Genomic DNA, 14524 nt, shown 5'->3' on the forward strand with positions numbered 1-14524 from the left:
GTATGTAGCTGTATGTAGGCAATGATTTTCCTCATGGCATTTTAGGACTCCGAGTATTGTGTTTTTAGCCCTAGTAATACTTATTTATGGTTCAAATACAGTGTTTGGATGTATGAAAATTAATATATGCTCTGTTTATTAATTTAAATACTAAATTCTTAGCTTGTTTTCGTTGTAGTTTAAGTTTTTACTTTTCCCAGGGGTGACTAGGGTTCATTGTTTTGTTTTGGGCTTCCACCAAGCATAAGCTTTTGTTTCAAGTGTACACTGCCTATCAGATGATGTGATAAAAGGTGTTTGCTTCTGTGTGTGTGTTTGTGTTCTAGAATGATTAAGTAGATGTTTTTCCTGCTTGCTAGCATGGACTGACTTTGAAAAAGCTCCAATATAGATTCCGGTTCTCTGATCATGACTTGATGCTGTTAAGATTTTTAAAGCTACCTAATGCCTCCATTTTCTATTTTGCCTCCCTCCTTCCTCTCCCCCCAGCTTTTTTGTTGAGTTAACTTATATTTGGGGACAGACTTTTTAAGAGGGCCTGTAACAATAGGACAAGGGGTAATGGTTTTAAACTAAAAGAGGGTAAATTCAGACTAGATGTAAGGAAGAAATTTTTTACAATGAGGGTGGTGAACCAGAGGGGTGGTAGATGCCCCATCCCTGGAAACATTCAAGGTCGGGTTGGATGGGGCTCTGAGCAACCTGGTCTAGTTAAAGCTGTCCCTGCTCACTGCAGGGGGGTTGGGCTAGATGACCTCTAAAGGTCCCTTCCAACCCAAAGCATTCTGTGATTTCAGTTATTTTCTATACACTCTTAAGTACCACAGTATAATTTACTGGTATCCCTCTTCTTCTCTCTGACATTCCAGTTGAATGAAGGAAAGCTTGGGCCGAGGAAAGAATCCAGACCTGAGTTTTTCCATGTGCTTGAGGAATAGAGTTTGCATGTTGGCAAAGAAAAGAAACTGAGGTTTTCCATCTCGCAATACAATAGAACTTCGTTTGGCCTGAACAAAACAGTCCTAAAGTAATAATTACTACATGATGCAAACTCCAGAGTCACCAGGAATTGGTTTGGGTGTTCCAGATGTGGACTGGTAATGACTTCGGGATCTAGTTAGACTGCTATTTGCTCAAATGTTGTTTTCTCTGGCATTGTGTCAGTTTGACTAGGTTTGGTTTAGATTTAACTAACAATGTATGAGCACATGGCTTATTTCTGGTTTTACTGACTTCCGTCTTTACCTTTTTTTTTACTTTTTTCTTAACATGGGAAGAGTAGGAGGGGTTTCTGATATAATTTTTGAAGCTGCTTTGGTTCAGGCAAGTGAACATACATATCTGATTTAACTTTCTGAATCAGGGTATCCCCTTGTTGCGCTCTGTTTTCAAGCATAATTTGCCAACTTTGTGATTATATCCACAGTAAAGACCTTAAAACAGTTTAAGTATTAATTCATTTTAATTTACTGTAATATTTCTAAAAGGTGTATCTGGAATGGGCACTTTCTGTGACTGAAGCCTCTTGGCATGTACATCGAGCATGTAGTGTAACAGGAAAAAAAAACCTCTTTTCTTTTTCTGTTAGTATGTTCAGATACGGAGGAGAAAAATTAATCATATAGACGCTCCCCCCAGCCCCCAAGGTGAACTCTAAAATGAGTGTTGTTTAAGGCTTGATATAGGTGTTGTTTCCAAAGACTGACATATCTGTACCAGGAATCATTATCTGGAAAATAATTACAAGTATTGGGGAAATAATATTCAGGCCATATATTCGGAAGATTGTACTCAGGCCGCGAACATATGCTATTCATGTGTGTCTTCTAAAAATATTTTAACATGCAAATTACACACCCGTTGGCTGCTTACTTCTAACCAGATTGTCACTGCATGATGGTCCCTGAGAAACTGAACATGGAGTGGGAGGTACCAAGTGAAAACTTTTGCTCTGAAGGTTTTGTTTCTCAGGTTTTATGTTTGCTTGGCTTTCCTCCTTCTTTTTCCAAAAACCAATAAAAGAACATTAAAATTTAAACTTGCAAAGTGCCATTTTGGAAATGTAAGAAGACAACAGGAACTAATTAATTAGATGTATACCTCTTTTTCTGTTTAATGCTTAAATACGTTATTAATGTTCTGTTGTTAAGTATGTGCCACAAGAAAGCTTACAGTCACAATAATCTCAATGTTGATAATTTTTGTATATATAAAGTCAAGTTTACTGTGATTGTAAACTTTCTTGCATTTCATAACTAATTTTAAGTCCACAAACTACTAACGCTACTGATTTTAATGTGTACATGTAGTATCTTTTGGCTATTGCATCACAGTATTTTAACCAGAGAGGCAGATCTGTTTTGAGACAGAGGTTATAAAATCAGTAGCTAAATCATGAGGCCAGGTTCTTTTTTGTCAACCGCTACCTGCTTAAATCCTTTTTTCTGGAGTAAAAACCTCTTACAAAATATTTTTATGACACCACCATTCCTCCCCCCTCCATACTTTTGAAAATAAATGCTATGTTGTTTCCCCACTATGGTGTCTGTAGCCTTGCCAAAGCAGGAAAAATCTATTCACTGCTCTGAGTTAAAGGTAGACTTTTTTTTTTCCTTTGGGTCTTAGGAGTCGCTCTTATTTTGACATACTTAACAGGAGCATCATCTTTGCTCTGTAGCAAAGAGAGAAACTGAACGCTTTAGGCCTGATGCAGTATTCTCAGAAATGTTGCAAAGGTTTCCATTAGGGAATTGCAGCTGGCCTTCAAAATACTTCTTCTTAATTTTTGTTCTGTTCTTTTGAGTTATTTTACTTCACTGTCCCACAGCCTGTAGGCTTCTGACTCCATTCCAGTGGGGAACAATAGCCAAAACATGGTAGCTCTTGGGTTTTCAGAAATGAATTATTTTCAGGAATATTTCTAGTGGGGAAGTATCAATGATGAAATATAGCTTCAGAAACCCATGTAAAGATGGGTGATGTTTGGTATGATCATGGTCACTGTGTTGTGCACTTCTGTCCTCAGGACTCTTATAATAATTAGGTTACATTCCGGTGGCATGGTGATGCATTGCTACTCTTGGTGCAAGTCAGCGTAAATAGAAAATACATTTTAATGTTGATGGAAGAAATTGAATGGGACCCAGAATGAGACAATATAACAACATGTCGAACAAAATTCATGTCTTGGTAAGGGCAAAGATCTTGGCTAGCTTGATTATAATGGTAAGGACTTTAAAAACTGATGTGGAAGTTTGGAGATGTGTTGGTTAAATGACATACAAAATAAAAAGGATCAGAGCAAGCAAAGCATTTTTGAAATTAAGTGAACAAATCATGGATAATATTTGATGCCCAAATATGATATGTTGGTTTCTGGTCTCATACTGTTTTTTTTAATTGGTGTCACTCTTTGAAGGGAGGTTATATTTGGCTCTCCTTTTTCTTTGGCCTTTATACTGACTTTCTGTTTTTCTGCATGAAAGTCTGAGATTTCTAAGGAGTTGTGTTTGTTTTTTTTTTTTTCCCTTAGTTGTGATTATAGTTTTACATGATTGACTTGTGGCAGAATTCAAAGACATTTTATCAGTAAGGTGATTCATTAGGTTTTATTTTAAGCAAAAGCAGCTAAAGGCAGTGTTTTACAGGACTTAGGAAAATTGGGATGATGTAAAATGTGCTGTTTCTCTTTTGTATGTACTTATAAAAGGGAAATCAAATTATATCTCTGCAAGTATACAGTATTTAATGTAACACATGTCTCTAAAAAGGATCTAATTGTTTCATTCTGTTTCTGAAGTAACTTTGAAGGCTGGCTGTTTTGTTTTCTTGAAAATAAACGGTCATCAAACATATTAATTAAAGTTGAACTCTTGTGACTCTTGGAAAAAGTTTCTAAATATCTTGCCTGCAGAACTTGGTTCAGATGTTAGCAGAACGAAGAATATTAAGTACCACACTCGCTGTCCAAGAAATTAACCAGTTCTTGTTACACTCTGTAACATGCCTCAAGATATTTTTCATGTATTCCAGTTTCTGGTACTTTCAAAAGGAAGGAGTCTCTTCAAGTAAGCTGATTCTGCATTGGTAAGATTGCAATCCATACTGAGAAAGAAGAAGGAGCAATGATACATTTCATGAAAAGTTTAAAAGTGACAGATTATCCATTCTAACTTACTTAGTTAAACTTACACTGACATATTGTTACCCATCCATTAGAGACTTTTCCCTCCAGTACTTACAGATACTTGAGCTAAATTTTATCACCATTATCTTGTGGGCCTTTTCTTATTTAGTCTTGGATTTTTTTGCTTCCTACAATCCCATTCAGGAAAACATCCTGTGTAAGGATGCTAGTGCTGTTATAGCCACTGACACTATGCCTGAGCAGAGGCCCCAGTTGCTGGCATCTCTTTCTAGTAAGTGCTGTATAAATGCAAAGAAAGACTAATGCTTATTCTGGAGACTTTAAAAATACCTGTTCTGTCTCATCTTTCTTGAATTGCCAACATATTGCATGCTTCCCTGATTTTTCACAGAATTGCATGAGTCTAGATGGTTTGTTAAACTTGGTAGGACTAATTCTGTGTAAACTTAAAGCCTTTGCAAAATCTTTCTTGTTTTTGAATTATTCTTTGGTGCTTTTTTTTAATGTCTGAAAAAGTAGTATTGGGCTTAGTGTTAATGTGTATTTGTAAAACAGCTAGTAAATCTGATGGTATGAATTCATTCCTTAGGTAGGGTTAATCAAAATAATTTGTCTTTATGAAGTGTAGGACATAGATATTTTTATACATCAGTTTTTATTTTGTGGTGGTGCTGAAAGACCACGTCATGATTGAGTTTTGTTATGCTGGTTGCTGTAAGAATACATGTGGTTCTTCACCCTCAAAAAACAAACATTTTGGGCCTGGAGACCATTATCCTTCTCTAAATAAATAAATGTTTAAAAAAAAAATCCCAAACTGTTTGTAGAGCATTTTTCTATAATTCTTAGGTCCTGTGATGGCAGGGGATGTTGGGAGTGGATGGTGGGGGGATGATGGTGGTGACAAAAAAACCAAACCTACTTTTTTTTCCCCTGGAGCCTAAAACATCAATAGTTCAACTTCTAGCTGAAACCAAATATTACTACCTTCTTGTTCACTGATGTAAATTTATCACCCCTCTTATTCTCATGTGTTGCACCCTATTGGCCTGTTAAATGCATCTAATTGTATGTCCTCTTCCCTGTCAATCTCTCAACCTTTCTTTATACTTTAAAATTGGAGATAATATGTTCCAAAGCTGTGATAATGTTCAGTAATTGTTCTACATAAAACATAATTCCTACCTTTGCCTTTACAACAAAAGGGAATGGCTGTAATTGTCCTTTTTAGGCTGATAGTGCTTTTTCCTTATATTTAGAAATGTTATTAACTAGCCACACTGGTAATTTTCATATAACCTGTGGTGTGTTAATGCAGAAGTTTTTGAGACGTGCTGGTGTCATGTCATCTGCATACAGATGTTGTTCTCTGCATACAGTACAGCATAACTGACAGTCACAACTCTTTCTTTTTCCCTTCTCCTTTTCCTTTTCCTTGTCAGAGTTGTCAGGAAAGTAGTTTTACACCTTGGCCAAAACTCAAAACCAACCATCTGCTTTTTATATGGCAGTAGCACCTAGCAAGGTTTGGGCGTATCTGTCTTTTTAAGATATCATGAGAGCACCTCCTTGCAATTTGTTCACTCTGTCTTCAGACAAGGTGCCAGGACAGTGACTTGTTACTTGGTACTCAAGTATTGAGCTTCTTGTCTCAACTAGAATGCCGAATACTATACAAGGTTCCACAAACATGGAAATGCAGTTAGTTTTGTTGTAAACAAGTATTGTTTAGTAAAATTTTACTTTTTAAAACACAAAAGCAATATAGTTTGGTATTAAAAGGGAACTTAAATATTTAGTAGAATCAATTATTCAGCTTTATTAATCAGAAAAATATTAAACGTTTTGTAACAAAACTATAAAATAAAGATATCTAAGGTGGAAATTTTGCTGGCAAAGATATTCTGTCAGTTTGGGGATCTGTCTGATCTCTCATTTTTGGCTTTAGAATTGCTTCCTTGATTCCTGTCTCTTGCTGCTTCCTGCCTGCATTTTTCAACCGTGTTCCTTTCATGATTGTGTGGTTGATGCATGTGCACTGTCATGTGACCTAACTTCTGCCACTTACATACTGGTGGGAAAGTTCATTGAGAGGTCTAAATTTAATTCTTTTTGTGGATAATTAAGAGTAAAAATTCTTGGAGTACCCTGTACTTCAAGAGCTAGTATATCACGTCAAATAGGGACAGGCCTTCTGTGCAACCTAGCATATGCCTGTGGCTATTAATGAATGCGAAGGCATGTAAATAACATCTTGAACTGTAGAATTTAAAAGGTTTTCAGTGGGTGGGGGTTTTTTTTGTTTTTTTTTTTTTTTTTAAATACTGGCATTTAAAAATGCCTTTCAGATAGGCCTAAGAGCAAGGTTGTCAGAGCTGCTAAAGTCAATTTCTTTTTTTCTCTACATCCTGCTGCTGTTTATTTCTTGTTGCTGCTGTTACCACTTAAAGAGCATTTTTATGGTTTACAGTAAAGTGTCCACAATAAACAAAAATGACCATGAAATCCTAATAAATGAACAAAGTATTATTTTAAAATATTATGTTCTCTTTCAGTTGTATTAAATAAACTCCATTTTAATTAAGTTGTATTAATATATGAAGTTATTTACAATAGCAGGTAATAAATGTTTAAATAAAACCATTATTTAGGTTATGAGTTTTTCTTTTCTGTTTAGTTAGTGTGGCAGAATTCACGTATCGCCACACAGCATAGATAAACTGCTACTGTATTTCATGCATCAGAACAGAGGGACGTTACTGAATTAACGTAAAGCAAATTTCTTTTGTAATTCAGCTTGTGTCATTGGGTAATCATGGTTTTATAAAACATTTCAACTTTTTTTTTTCTTTTTACATTTGGATTGGTTCAGTGGTTTGGGTTTTTCTTCCCCCCCAGTTATTATTAGCAATGCTGTACCATATTAAATCACTTCTTCGTGTATGTAAGAAAAGGTGTAAACTTGAATACAAATCCAAAATGGAGATCCTTATCAGAGCAAAATTAGAGGAACAAAATAAAACCGCAGTACTAAAGCAGGGGTTCCCAAACTTACTCTGCTGAAGTTCAGTCACTGGCATTGATGATTAAAAGGGTGTTGGTGCCAATGGTGTTAATTTCCCTGGTTTTATAGGTGTCTCTCAGAGCAGGATCTCTATCTTGCATTTGTCAGCCTGTGAAACACACCTGAAACCTGGACCCAGCTCTGTGCTTCCTGCCTCGCTTACTGGTTTATCACACTCCACTTCACCCCATCCTATTCTCATATACCAAAATCTACTCATGTACAGCAGGCCTACTTCCAAAACTGCTCTCAAAACCATACCTGCTTAAAGAATGTTTAAAGTGAAATGGAAGTGTCATACTGGTTACAGGGGTAGCTGGGAAGTACTATAACATGCCATGCTTAGGAATAATGTGTGGCGAGTAACTGGTCCCACAAACCCTTCTGCAGATAAGTAATCCTGTCAAAGGCAATTGAGTGCTTTTGATTAAGGATCACATGTGATTAGTGGTCTGCAAGGTTAAGAGTGCAACCTGTATCATTAATGAGTATTCACATATTAATGCTGCTTTGAGCAGGAGGTTGAACTAGATGACTTCCAAGGTCTGTTCCAACTAGAAGGATTTTATGATTATCACACTTGTATTATGCAAATAGATAATTTCATTTATTAAAAAAACATATTAATGAATAAGCTAAGCCCTAGCAAATTGTTGCAATTATTTTACCTATTGCATCATGTCATAGCATGGAGTTGCAAATCTGACCGACATTTAAGATTTAAAACAATAAGAGAAATACACCCATGCCTTTTTGGCTATTACATTGAATTGCTTGTATACAGTTTTATATCAGATTGAATTCCTTGTATAGGAACTCCTTCCTAGCATACAGTTGACTCGGTTCCAGGTCTGGAACTAGTCCAGAGTAGAGTGCCTGAACATTTGATGCTTTATGCGCAGTTGAGCTGTGTGAATGGACTTAAGCTTACTCTGCCTATTTCAGGTACCGCTAGCACTGAGACTACAGTAACAAAGCCATCAGTGCAGGTTAGCAGTCTAAGAAAGGCTTGAGGCCCCAAAAACTTTCCGAAGCAAGGACTCTGTATGTGAGGGGGCATTCTTATATTTAAAAAAAAACAAAACCAACAAAAACAACCCCCAACGAACAAAAAAACAACCCACCACCACCCCAAAAAAACCCCCAACAAACCCCCCACTGTTAGAACATACTGTGTAGATTCTGAATATATGTAGATGTCGAGACACAAATCACAACTGCTTGAGTTTAATAAACAGCACGTTAAGTGAATATTAAGATGAACAGTCTTTACCATTATTCCAGAAATTGTGTTTTGATTAACAGTAGTATGATCCTTCTCGTTAAGATGTATGGGGAATTCACACGGATTTCCTTCCTGTGTTTGGATAAAATTTGTACCTATGGATACCTCTCTAACCATTCTCATGTAGTATTGTTAGTGACTTGCTTTTAAGAAAGAAGTTGGTCACGAGGGAGGAGATCTCAAAATTACTGGCTGTAAAAGGCCACTTTCACATGTATGTGATCAGAAGTGTTTTTATGTAACATTTTAACCCTTCCAAATACGTGAATTAACCACAGTAACTTCTGTTATTTCTGTTGGTATTTTTTTTGTTGGTTTATTGGTTTATTGTTTTATTGGTAGCAGCATATTTCAGGGAAATACTTGGTTATTTGTATGCTTTTATTTAAAAAGAAAGGAGGATGGTAACATAGTAATGTGTTATGGACTTGACAGGTCTTCTGGACTTTTAGGGAGTATAGAAAGCAATTAAAAGGAATAAGAGGCGCTAGGAAGGAGCGGAGTGATTTCTTTACGCTACTCTTCACAAAGATGTTGTGGACATTTTATTCTTTTCAAATAATGTTGATGAGACTTTTTCAGATTAGAGAAACAAAACATTGAATGCTAAAGACCCCTAAGTCAAGTCATGAGGACTCAATGTGATTCATCCATTCAGTGGTTCTAAAGGTTGAAGTGGCTGATCTGCTAAGAAGAACACTTCTTGTTAGGATGAGATGCTGTGCCGGAAGACCGGAAGCTATCAGGTGTTGTACGTACTGTACTTTTAAACTGAACACAAGGAGCAGATCTGGAATTTGCAGACCAAGGACTCACATTTTAATGCTACGTAAGTAGATTTTAATAGTAAATGGACAGTCAAGTACTTTGAGCACAAGATCTAACAGCACCTAGTTTCCTATGCAGTTGTACTTTAGAGGTAATGAAAAGCACCAGCTGCAGCTGGGGTATTTGTAAGGTGTCTCTCTTATGTATGTGTTTGTTTTCTAATAACGTGGGCATATGTTGCAGCCTCTCCTTCAGTTTGGGCAGTTTGTGGATTGGTCTTTTCTATCCACCTGCCCAGTACTTGGAATTCTGAAATCTCTGGATTCTTATTAAACCGTAAATGACTTTTGAATCTTCCTCTTTGACAAAACTGTTTGAAATCAGGTAGCGGATTCAAAAGCTAGAAAGGGTCAGGCGTAACCTAGGGCAGACACATTAAACAGCATTAATCTTTTCTGTCTTTAGTCGTCTAAGCAATGATCTAAGCTGGTTCTGTTGTGAGTGGAAAAGAGAGACGCACCCACATATATATTCGTATACTCACGCGCCATGTGTAGTTCATCACACCTTGTTAAATTTACAGCGTATGGCCTCTGGCAGGAAACTGTAACGCAAGCAATTTTGGTGTGGCCCTACAAGCACTGATTTTTGGTGCAATTCTGGGGATGGTAAACTGTGATGCAGAGATGGAAATGAAAGGTAAAGCGGTCCAAGAATGCCCTATACTGCTTTCAGTGGCAAAGCTGTGATCTACCTTGTAATTTACACTTAGGTGACAACAGTAGCTTCTAAGTGCTGACATTTGTAGCTGCAATTAGCTACATGCTCTTGTTTCTTCATTTTCCCTCCTGTTGTCTTAGCACAGTCATTTGTGTCTTCATGCATTGACTTGGATCAGAAGATGGATCCTGACTTCAAGAGGACTCTATGACAAGTAGCAATTTTTAGCCCAGGCTAGTTCCTCAGTATGGTACAGCGAGTGGCTCCGCCAGCAGATACAGCTGCATGAATGAGGTTGTGGCACAAGGATGAGAATAAGCAGCAGGAGTGTCATCTCTGTTTGAATTGGCACTCTTACCAAATACATGTTCATCAAATTAAGCCTCTAGAATCCGTCTTAGAAGTGATTAATCTTGTCCTCAAATAAACATCCAAAGTAAAATACTATGTACATTCTGTAAAATCAGACAAAGTTGTGAGGAACTTGAGGGCAATTTTCTAAGGCTGGGTATATTAGCATAACAACGGTAGATGTCATTCAGTATTTGCAGTTACAAAATAATTCGTAATTGAAGGAGTAACTTGAACTACTTGAAGATAATTTTAAATTACAAGTAACTGTTCTGCAAAAATACATCTATCATTATAGGTGCCCTGGTGAAAACTTCTTTGCAGTGTGCCTACCATAAAAGGAACAGCCCTAAATTTTATTCAAATGGTGCTCCACAGTAGCATTAAATGGAAGTTCTTTACCTGGGCATTTCTGCTCAAATGAACTGTCCATCTGGTTTAATTAAGTCATTTCTACTTACTTTATCAATCAGTGCATATAGATATCCTCTGTGTGTTTTTTAAATGCTATTGATAAGTTAACAAGTTACTGAAAACTAAAGTCTCTTCAGTAAGTTTACACAAAATAAAGCCTCTGTATTTCTTGCTTTCAGTTCAATTTCTTCAGATTATCTGTAAATTTTCAATAATGGCAATACATTCATTCTGCCATTTGGAGGAGCCTGTGCCACAGAATAATGATCTGAAGAAAGCGCACTTATTTGCAAGGAAGAGTCTTCATTTGGGAAATAGTACCGATGCAGCTAAGAGGTGCTTTGTCAAGTTTAGGTAAGTGCTTTTTCTTTGTTAATTTTTCTACTTATACTTATTTGGGTTTTGGTAGGCTGGCATTTCATTTAAATTAGCATACACGCAGTGTCATGTCAGAGCCTGTCGGCCTTTCTGTTGGTCATTTGACGCGTAAAGTATCTTGAAATGAAAAGGCACATGCAGTAGCACGCATACCTATGAGGTGGATGGAGGGAAATTGTTGTCTGGAAAATTTTTTTAGCATAATTTATTACCTCTGGAGTAGCTCTTGAGGATGGAGATTGTGGTGATTGTAATGATACAATTCCCTTTTGCCGTGAGTTCTTTTTCAGAATATTCTTATGTGTGTGTTTATTTTCTGAATTCAATATTTTGCTAAGCCAGCATTGTTGTTTTGGATTAAGTGTTAATAATTAAGTCTCAAATCATTCAGGGGAAATAAAAAGGAAGTCATGGTCAGGTTTTCACAACTTGGAATATCTTCAAATTTTCTATTGAAAAAAATCAGCTTTTGAATTTTCTGCCAGTCAGAATTTTTTTCTAAAATGGATCCTTAAATCTTGGCATGGTAGCACTGGACCAGGATTTAATTTTAGACAAATGGTTACTGTATGTTGTGTTTATTTTTTTCTGGACATCCAATTATTTTTATAACATAATAATGACTTCACAGCAGAAGTTGATTTATAGCCATATTCTGTGTGGGAACTGTATGCAATGTACATTAAATAAGAAGTGTTATCAGTAGAATAATAAAACGATTATGAATATTTAAACAGGTACTTGAATTTCTTTTCCTGTGTTCTCATTGCAGACTGCAGGGGTTCTCTCACTGGCTATGGGTTTGGTGTTCCAACCAGCAGTCAAACAAGTGATAATTTGAAAAAAAACCCAACCAACCAAACAAACAAAAAACCCAACCAATTGCTTCTTACCAGAAAGACAGAGTAGAGTTTGTCAGCCTTTTCAGTGGTGCACACAAATCTAGAACCTTTTTATGACACCTTTCTGCTTTGTTGCTAAACTACTGGATCACTTGCATATAAAAAACATATCTTTATACATGCATATGTGATCTGAGAAGTCTTAACAATACCATTTGTCGTGCTAAAAATCCTACAGAATGAAAAGTAGTAGATTTTTAAAATTTAATACTATTGTATCTTTTGGGTCCAGAAACAGAAGCTCCTGGTCTGCATGTTTTGTGCACATGCTTAACTTCATATCAGTGTCATCTTGGTACAGCACTGATGGTTATGAACTTCAGTGACATAGAAACACCACTATTTTTTTAGTGTAAGCCTTTACTTTAGTCTCCTTATACTTCGAGAAAATGTGAAGGTACTGTTTTAAATAAATGGTTTATAAATTGAATGGATAATTAAAAATTACAAACTAGTTAAGAAAAGCTTTTGAACTGTTAGTAGGGTACTCCAAACAGGGACAGCACCAGTGAAACTGAGGCTGTTGCTTCAGTGAAGTTCTAAAAGTTGAAATGCATTTAAATGAAATCATCACAAAAGAAAATTCATTCTGGAGACTCTTCTTAATTTTTCTTGTTTTATTTTGCACTATGAATGCAATGAATAGTGTCCACCAGCTACCAATTTAAAAATGCTTTTTTATACATGCTGCAGAATTATAAAAACCGAGGGCTTGATGCATCTGACTTTTATTTTTAGTATATTTAAAGAACAATATTCTTAATAGGTTTTCCTGTTGGTGAGAATGGCTTCTGGCAGTACATGAAGTCAAACTGTTATTGAACACAGTTCTACAGAAGCCAAAGTGGGACAAGAGTAAAACGTATAGCAAGTTCAGTATTATTCAGTAATAATGCTTATGATGTCTATAATACGGATATTGAGAGCAGCAAGTGTATTTTTCTTCTGACTCTTTCAGCATAACTATTATTGTTCCTAGCAAAACCTCCTGTACATGGATAAAATTGGGTTTTCCTCAAAGAATGAACAGAGTGCTGTATCTGAAAAGTAAGAAGGTAAGGTATTTGAGATTGTTATTTCAGTGAGCAGATGTATGTTATTTCAGCACACAAATATATAAAAATACTTGATTTATCATGCATCAAGAAGTCTCAAATGGTTTATATCATTTTCTCTTTATTATTTTTCCTTTTTATTTCATGGTGGAATTTCTGAAAGTATTCAGCTCTGCTTTTTAAATGTGTTTTCCCTGAAATCAATGAGCTGACCTGAGTGGGAATAAAGGTTGGTTTATCTTTAGTGAGACAAAGTTAAGTCATCACTAAGTGATTTTGAGATCCCATCCTTGAAATACTAGGTCTTTGACATTCAGTGGGATGAGAATCTCAGAACAGACTGACTACTGGGGACTCCCAAGCTACAGTTCAGGTAAATAACTTCTTTGGAGGAGGAACTTAAAGGTTTCTTCTTTTTTAAATTATGATAATTAAGTACCAAAGGGTGCAACTTAAACTATAAATATTTTCCACTTAACATTTGCATTTAAAATAGATATGCCTATATTTGTGAGAGGATTTCTTAGTTACAGTTTAAGCATTATATAGTTATCTAACATTTCAGCAGTACCGTTTCTAAAGAGGACTTCTTTGCCGGCATAGAACATGAACGTCTAGTTCTATTCCCAGCCACATTTTTATCTTCTTTTCCAACATGTAGCTATGAGTGTTTAGCTAGTTCAGCTACTGCAATTTCCATTTTGCAAAGACAGAGATGTCTTTTGGTAATGCATGCATAATTTAGAAGTAACAGCTTCTATATTGGAGTAGGTGTTAGGGGCTCCGTTCAGATCATGGGATTAACTTGGTTTGTTTCCTGCTCCAGCTGGTTCCCACTTTCTCCAGGGAAAGGGTAGCTCAGTTGTTTGTGTTGCAACAGCCCAATGCAGTTTGTAACCTGGAGCCTTAAAGTCACCCAGAACTGGTGCTGCTTTACTTTTATTTCTGCTCCTGGAGAGTACAGTGGTGCAGCAGGTACTGCTGCTTCAGTAGTGGAGGCAGGAAAGTTGGAGAGAAACAGGGTGTGCAATGGGAACAGGAACTGTTATGGCCACCTCCACTAGGACTATGTCCTAGTCTGTCACTCAGGGTCCTCTTTCACTCTCTGTTTTGGGAGCGGGAAGGTGGAAAATAATTCTGTAACTGGTAGAAAAAGAACAAGAAATTTTCCTATTTAAAAAACAAAAAGGTTTTCTTCTGCATGGTAGTGTTTCAAAGAGAAAACATTAAAACTTTGGGGATTGATTTTTTTAAGACTTACACAATTTCAATTATAGACTTACTTGCCTTCTTCAAAAACAGAAAGATACTGTAAAAGATCAGTATTGAGATCAAGAATAAAAATGGAGAGTATTTTAAGAAGAAAGATTACAAGAACTCAAAGAAATACATATATTGCCTTTTAAAAATATTTAACTTCAATGAACCATTAACATCAAT

The sequence above is a fragment of the Pelecanus crispus genome, chromosome 1, assembly GCF_030463565.1.
Source record: "Pelecanus crispus isolate bPelCri1 chromosome 1, bPelCri1.pri, whole genome shotgun sequence".
NCBI lineage: Eukaryota > Metazoa > Chordata > Aves > Pelecaniformes > Pelecanidae > Pelecanus > Pelecanus crispus.